Source organism: Caretta caretta, chromosome 4, assembly GCF_965140235.1.
Source record: "Caretta caretta isolate rCarCar2 chromosome 4, rCarCar1.hap1, whole genome shotgun sequence".
Taxonomy (NCBI): domain Eukaryota; kingdom Metazoa; phylum Chordata; order Testudines; family Cheloniidae; genus Caretta; species Caretta caretta.
The window spans coordinates 123,283,153-123,289,501 of record NC_134209.1 but is presented as its reverse complement, the minus strand read 5'-3'; the positions used below and the strand labels follow the sequence as shown (position 1 = coordinate 123,289,501).

At 43.1% G+C, this 6,349-nt stretch overlaps 1 pseudogene; it reads right to left on the bottom strand.

Moving 5' to 3' along the window:
* Nucleotides 1–1,391: 1,391 nt before the first annotated feature.
* Nucleotides 1,392–2,491, bottom strand: LOC125636023 (zinc finger MYM-type protein 1-like; annotated as a pseudogene).
* Between the last annotated feature and the right edge of the window lie 3,858 nt (nucleotides 2,492–6,349).

Below are 6,349 nucleotides of genomic sequence, written 5' to 3'. Positions count from 1 at the left end.
GAATCGAGTGAAAGACCAGTCATTCCTGACACATTGTAGAATGGAAATAGTTTTTAATGAGCTTTAGTTTTGAGAAACTCCGTTCTCCTGATGCTACTGTTACAGGAATTGTCAGTAGAATACGAGTGGCAATGTACACATTAGGATATATGTCAACAAGTTTGCTGATATGAATAAACTGTACCATGTCAATCACCGATTTTGCATGTGGCTACATTGATGACAATGTACTCAATTCTTTGTACAGTTCAAGTCCATTTAAATCAAAACTATCACTGTGCTTCAGGAGGCTCTCTAGGTTCTTGCACTTTGTCATTTGCTGCTCGTTTTCCTATTTCGTTGAATTTAGTTATGTCATTGTCAAGGTTCCTTCCCCACTCTGAACTCTAGGGTACAGATGTGGGGACCTACATGAAAAAACCCCTAAGCTTATTTTTACCAGCTTAGGTTAAAACTTCCCCAGGGTACAAACTATTTTACCTTTTGCCCCGGACTTTATTGCTCCCACCACCAAGCATCTAAGAAATATATAACAGGGAAAGAGCCCGCTTGGAAACGTCTTTCCCCCCAAAATCCTCTCAAACCCTACACCCCCTTTCCTGGGGAAGGCTTAATAAAAATCCTCACCAATTTGCATAGGTGAACACAGACCCAAACCCTTGGATCTTAAGAACAATGAAAAAGCAATCAGGTTCTTAAAAGAAGAATATTAATTGAAGAAAAAGTAAAAGAATCACCTCTGTAAAATCAGGATGGTAAATACCTTACAGGGTAATCAGATTCAAAGCATAGAGAATCCCTCTAGGCAAAACCTTAAGTTACAAAAAGACACAAAAACAGGAATATACATTCCATTCAGCACAACTTATTTTATCAGCCATTTAAACAAAACAGAATCTAATGCATATCTAACTAGATTGCTTATCAGCCCTTTACAGGAGTTCTGACCTGCATTCCTGCTCTGGTCCCAGCAAAAGCAACACACAGACCAAGAGAACCTTTGTTTCTCCCCCCCTCCAGCTTTGAAAGTACCTTGTCTCCTCATTGGTCATTTTGGTCAGGTGCCAGTGAGGTTATCCTAGCTTCTTAACCCTTTACAGGTGAAAGGATTTTTCCTCTGGCCAGGAGGGATTTAAAGGTGTTTACCCTTCCCTTCATATTTATGACAGTCATACAAAAATCCAAACTGTTCATGGTGTGCTCATAAGGTATTAAACCTTTCATCAACGGCAGATATTGCTTTATCCATCACAACATTAAAAAATTCAACCTCAAATTTCTTTTCTGGATTGTCTATGGGCTCATCTGAAACCTTCATATTCCGCTTGCCGTTTTTTCCTTGAAACTCGTTTCACGTTCAGACATGGAAATTTTGGTTCTACACCAAGTGCCTATGCAAGCTCTCTTGCTGTAACCTGTTCTTCTTTGAATCCATTTTCTCTGTATTTCACTAAAAAGTCTCGTATATTGTTTAGTAAAGTAAGTGTTGAATCAAGCTGCATCATTGGACTCTGCATTATTTTGCTTACACTTGAGATTTTAACAAGAATGTCATACCAGATTACAACAGATGTTAGAAACTTGAAGCTGGATATTTCAGAGGCCAATGACTGTGCTTCACTTTTGGATCTTTGGCTTCTTCCAAAATAGCAACCAGTGCTTCGTAAACTTCCTCAGATTGATGTCTCAATGTTTTTGCACTTTCTACTCTGCTTTCCCAGCGTGTCTCAGATAGAGGCTTAACAGTAATACCATTGATATGTGCTTTGAATACTTGTCATCATTGAGTGGAAGCTGAAAAGAGCATGTAAATGTGTTGCAGCAAACCAAAAAAAGAAATAGCTTCTACAGAAGACTTGGCCATATCACACAAAATCAAATTAAGGCTGTGGAATGCACACGGAACAAAAAAAGCTTGTGGATTTTCTGCCAGGAATCTAGCTTGCATGCCAGAAATGCATCCTCTCATATTGGCACCATTTTCATAGCCTTGTCCTCTAATGCTCATTACGGACAATCCCATTCGTTTTAGTTCATCAAGAAGAGCTTGAAGAAGTCAAAAACCTGTAGTGTCCTCTACTTCTAAAAATGTGATAAATGATTCCTTAACTGTAATCTGTGCTGAATCACTAATGTCGACAAATGTCACTACTAATGACATCTGTTCTTGATGACTTATGTCAGGAGTGCAATCTAGAATTACGGCAAAATATTTTGCCAAAGTAACCAATGAAACAATTTTGTCTCTCACTTTATCACTCATTAGCATTATCAGTTCATTTTGAATTCTTGGTCCCAAATAGTGGTCACGTATTTCATTTTCAGTTACTCTTCGGAGATGTTCACTCATCACTGTGTCAAATTTTCGCAGCAGTTGTACAAGGCCCAAAAAATTGCCATTTTTGGGCTGGAATAATTTCTTAATGCTTCCTCTAAAAGCCAGATTGTTTGTTGATAGATATACTTGCAATGTGGTGTTGTGCCTTTTCATGTTGCGGTAATATGTGACTAAGATTTTTCCAATCATTAATACCCATGGTTGCTATCTTAAAACTGCAACTATTGAAAAGCTTGCATGGGAAACAAAATATAGCATCCTTGCATTTAGAGTACACAAGCCACCATCTGTTGACAATTTCACCATTAGAAAGTCTTTTGTAGTAATTGTTTTCTGTGAATTTCCTACCTCTAATGTCTTTAGGATATTCAAGACCTTTTATTCTCCCAGGGCCTTTCTCAAGCATAATGGCACAGAATTCGTTGTTTAAAGATTGCGGACATGTGCCAATGTCATCTATATCCCATGCTAGTACAGTTTCAACTGTTGTAATTTCTTGTTTTGTGTCTGCATCTGTTTCAAATGATTGTTCTGTGTGTTGTTACATTTCTTGAGCCTCATCAGCATAAAAATTTTCTTCGGCAGTTACTTGATGATCTTGATCAACTTCGTTGTTTTCATGACGTACAAACTTAAGTATAGAACCCGTCTGTGCTTGTACAGCCTAATCCTATTTCATTCTTCCGTTTTCTTTTTTGTGACCCGGAAAGTTGTTTTCGATATGACATAACTTATAAGGGTGTTTTTAAAAGAAATAACTGTTTAAATTGTCAGATTATCAGAAATATTATTTAAAATAACGAATATAGGATAGTCGTGAGTCTATGACCTTGAGCTAGTGTGCAGACACCTCACAAGGCGCTCCACCCTGACTGAGACACAGTCGAGTTGGAAACCCATGTCATTTTTACAAAGCCACTTTTTAGTTTTAAATGTATAGTGGGCATCAGTCTTAATGTTAGTTACAACTCTATATCCACCTTATATTGTAAATAGATCAATGGCATTATCCAGTTTAATAAGCTGGGTTTCCAAACAGTGGCAAAATATAACCCTAGTTTTACTCCTAGGTAAAGCACAAAGTGACCAAAATGAAGCAGTGGATGTATTGTTTCTTGACTTTAGCAAAGCTTTTGACACGGTCTCCCACAGTATTCTTGTCAGCAAGTTAAGGAAGTATGGGCTGGAAGAATGCACTATAAGGTGGGTAGAAAGCTGGCTAGATTGTCGGGCTCAACGGGTAGTTATCAATGGTTCCATGTCTAGTTGGCAGCCGGTATCAAGTGGAGTGCCCCAAGGGTCGGTCCTGGGGCCGGTTTTGTTCAATATCTTCATAAATGATCTGGAGGATGGTGTGGATTGCACTCTCAGCAAATTTGCGGATGATACTAAACTGGGAGGAGTGGTAGATACGCTGGAGGGGAGGGATAGGATACAGAAGGACCTAGACAAATTGGAGGATTGGGCCAAAAGAAATCTGATGAGGTTCAATAAGGATAAGTGCAGGGTCCTGCACTTAGGACGGAAGAACCCAATGCACAGCTACAGACTAGGGACCGAATGGCTAGGCAGCAGTTCTGCGGAAAAGGACCTAGGGGTGACAGTGGACGAGAAGCTGGATATGAGTCAGCAGTGTGCCCTTGTTGCCAAGAAGGCCAATGGCATTTTGGGATGTATAAGTAGGGGCATAGCGAGCAGATCGAGGGACGTGATCGTTCCCCTCTATTCGACATTGGTGAGGCCTCATCTGGAGTACTGTGTCCAGTTTTGGGCCCCACACTTCAAGAAGGATGTGGATAAATTGGAGAGAGTCCAGCGAAGGGCAACAAAAATGATTAGGGGTCTGGAACACATGACTTATGAGGAGAGGCTGAGGGAGCTGGGATTGTTTAGCCTGCAGAAGAGAAGAATGAGGGGGGATTTGATAGCTGCTTTCAACTACCTGAAAGGGGGTTCCAAAGAGGATGGCTCTAGACTGTTCTCAATGGTAGCAGATGACAGAACGAGGAGTAATGGTCTCAAGTTGCAGTGGGGGAGGTTTAGATTGGATATTAGGAAAAACTTTTTCACTAAGAGGGTGGTGAAACACTGGAATGCGTTACCTAGGGAGGTGGTAGAATCTCCTTCCTTAGAGGTTTTTAAGGTCAGGCTTGACAAAGCCCTGGCTGGGATGATTTAACTGGGAATTGGTCCTGCTTCGAGCAGGGGGTTGGACTAGATGACCTTCTGGGGTCCCTTCCAACCCTTATATTCTATGATTCTATAAGTCAGCACAGAATCATCTCCTCTCGATTAAGGCAGCACAGAAATGTGACAGGAGTCCTGTTGTGCCTTATTTTTGTTTGGAAAGACATTAGCAATAGCAGCACATTTTGGGCACGGCTGGAAATACATGATAAATTGCTGCCTCTAAAGTTCCATCAAAAACTGACATTTTCACAGCTCTAGCATGATCTGCTGCACAGATTCTTCACAAAGAAGCGTCCCTGGCCTTTTTAAACTCATATTAACCGTGTATTTACTTTATGAAAGTTGGACAAAACATTGTGAAAACGAAAGATGTTGGCTGCCCAACCGCTGGGCTGGCAAAAGCTATACTGACTCACTGGGAAAAAAAGCAAGAGAATCTGAGTACACCATATGGTCACTCTATACACTAGTAAGGAGATGAGCATATTACAGTTGTTGGAGGGCTCTACTCAGCAGTAACAGGGCTACAGGAAAGCCAGTCAACATTTTTTGTTTTTCTGATGAAAACTGGCCCACTCTCTGCCCCAAACCAAACTTGTCAAAAATAATTGTCAACAACTTAATTTTCTGTTTTTGGCTAAGATATGGATTTTTAAAAAAAAAATATTGAAATTGGATTCAGGATTATTAGCAAGCATTTTTGGCAAACAAAGTTGTTAAATGACAATCTAAATGGCAACATAGTACTGCTTTCATGCTTGGCTCACTCACCCCCCAGCCTGCTGGTCCAACAGCTGCAGTAGAGGAGGAGATAGGTGGAAAACTGCAGTACCCCAAAATCCACCTCTTGGGGTGCAGAGAGGCAACAGCAGCAGCAAACCCTCAGGTCTGATCACATGCCAATGGGCACCACCGCCAGCCCAATGGATCATGGTGAAGTTAGCACAGCATCTGATCTCAGGGACAGGGCACCCACGGAGCCACAGCAGCTCATCCTGCCCTGCGCAGTTCCCCCCCGGATGAGATGGATCGCTGCCAGTCCAGGGGAGAGACGCGCTCCCCAGCTAGGGTGACTAGATGTCCTGATTTTATAGGGCCAGTCCCGATATTTGGGGCTTTGTCTTATATAGGCACCAATTACCCCCACCTAGGGTGACCAGACCGCAAGTGTGAAAAATCAGGACGGGGGTGGAGGGTAATAGGAGCCTATATAAGAAAAGACCCAAAAATTGGGACTGTCCCTATAAAAGTGGGACATCACCCTACCCCAACCCCCATCCTGATTTTTCACTCATGCTATCGGGCCCAGCCAGCTGTGTGTGACCATTCCAATCCTGGCTGGCTGCCGAGGAAGTGAGTTACTTTCACTTTCATTCCTCAGCACGCACCCACTCAGCTCCCCACTTCCCCTCACCCAACCCAGCCCTGCTGGAGGGGAGGGGGAGAGAGGAACGGGGGGCTGCTCTGTGGGGTGGGGCGGGGGAGAAGAATGGATGTTATGCGGGTCAACAAAGGATACTGCAGCCGCCGAGCCTGCCTCACCTCACCTCACGCCAGGGGAGAGAGTCACACTCACAGGTGAGTTCCTCTTTCCCCCACCCCTACCCCGCCCCCCCCAGAGACCCCAGCAGCCAATCTCCTCCCTCAGACTGTGCTGCATTCGGCTCTCTCTAGGACCCAGCAGCTCTGCTCTTACATGCTCCACTGCTTCCCATCTGTCCGGACTCCCAGCACAGTGGTGCCTATGGCTAAGGACAGCCCTGCCTGGAAGTGACCAACATGTATCTGCGGCTCCTAGGCAGCCAGGGGGCTCTGCATGCT